This window comes from Arachis hypogaea, chromosome 14 (genome assembly GCF_003086295.3).
Source record: "Arachis hypogaea cultivar Tifrunner chromosome 14, arahy.Tifrunner.gnm2.J5K5, whole genome shotgun sequence".
NCBI classification, from domain to species: domain Eukaryota; kingdom Viridiplantae; phylum Streptophyta; class Magnoliopsida; order Fabales; family Fabaceae; genus Arachis; species Arachis hypogaea.
The window spans coordinates 90,869,150-90,870,523 of NC_092049.1; the positions used below are offsets into that span (position 1 = coordinate 90,869,150).

A 1,374-nucleotide genomic window follows, 5' to 3' on the forward strand; every position below is an offset into this window, starting at 1 on the left:
AATTGAGCCTCAGATTCCTTTGGTTCCTCAAAGGGAAACTCCTTATTGATCACTGAACGTCCCAGGAGGTCTTTCTCACTGGGATTCACGTCTTCTCCCTCCCTTGTAGGTTCGGCCATGATGGTTAAATCAATAGCTTTGCACTCTCTCTTTGGATTTTCTTCTGTATTGCTTGGGAGAGTACTAGGAGGGGTTTTAGTGACCCTTTTACTTAGCTGGCCCACTTGTGCCTCCAGATTTTTAATGGAGGACCTTATTTCATTCATGAAACTTAAAGTGGTCTTAGATAGATCAGAGACTATATTTGCTAAGTTAGATGGATTGTGCTCAGAGTTCTCTGTCTGTTGCTGAGTGGATGATGGAAAAGGCTTGCTATTGCTAAACCTGTTTCTTCCACCATTGTTAAAGCCTTGTTGAGGCTTTTGTTGATCCTTCCATGAGAATTTTGGATGATTTCTCCATGAGGAATTATAGATGTTTCCATAGGGTTCACCCATGTAATTCACCTCTGCTATTGCAGGGTTTTCAGGATCATAAGCTTCTTCTTCAGAAGATGCCTCTTTAGTACTGTTGGATGATTCCTTCAATCCATTCAGACTCTGAGAGGTCATATTGACTTGCTGAGTCAATATTTTATTCTGAGCCAATATGGCATTCAGAGTATCAATTTCAAGAAGTCCCTTCCTTTGACGCGTCCCATTACTTACAGGATTCCTCTCAGAAGTGTACATGAGCTGGTTATTTGCAACCATGTCAATGAGTTCTTAAGCTTCTGCAGGCGTTTTCTTTAGGTGAATGGATCCACCTGCAGAATGGTCCAATGACATCTTAGATAGTTCAGACAGACCATCATAGAAGATATCCAGGATGGTCCATTCTGAAAGCATGTCAGAAGGACACCTTTTGGTCAGTTCCTTGTATCTCTCCCAAGCTTCATAGAGGGATTCACCTTCCTTTTGTCTGAAGGTTTGAACATCCACTCTAAGCTTGCTAAGCTTTTGAGGAGGAAAGAACTTGGCTAAGAAAGTCGTGACCAGCTTATCCCAAGAGTTCAGGCTATCTTTAGGTTGAGAGTCCAACCGTACTCTAGCTCTGTCTCTTACAGCAAATGGGAAAAGCATAAGCCTGTAGACCTCGGGATCAACCCTATTGGTCTTAACAGTATCACAGATCTGCAAAAATTCAGTTAAGAACTGAAAAGGATCTTCTGATGGAAGTCCATGAAACTTGCAATTCTGTTGCATCAGAGAAACTAATTGAGGCTTAAGCTCAAAATTGTTTGCTCCAATGGCAGGGATTGAGATGCTTCTTCCATGTAAATTGGAATTTGGTGCAGTGAAGTCACCAAGCATCTTCCTTGCATTGTTATTATTT

The 1,374-nt window shown here is 41.6% G+C and overlaps 1 non-coding gene across 1 annotated transcript; it reads left to right on the plus strand.

The window, feature by feature from the left end:
• The first annotated feature begins 881 nt into the window (after window positions 1–881).
• LOC112746696 (small nucleolar RNA R71) lies at window positions 882–989 on the plus strand. Its single transcript, XR_003174566.1, has one exon. It is a non-coding gene; the product is annotated as a small nucleolar RNA R71 (small nucleolar RNA).
• Window positions 990–1,374: the final 385 nt, after the last annotated feature.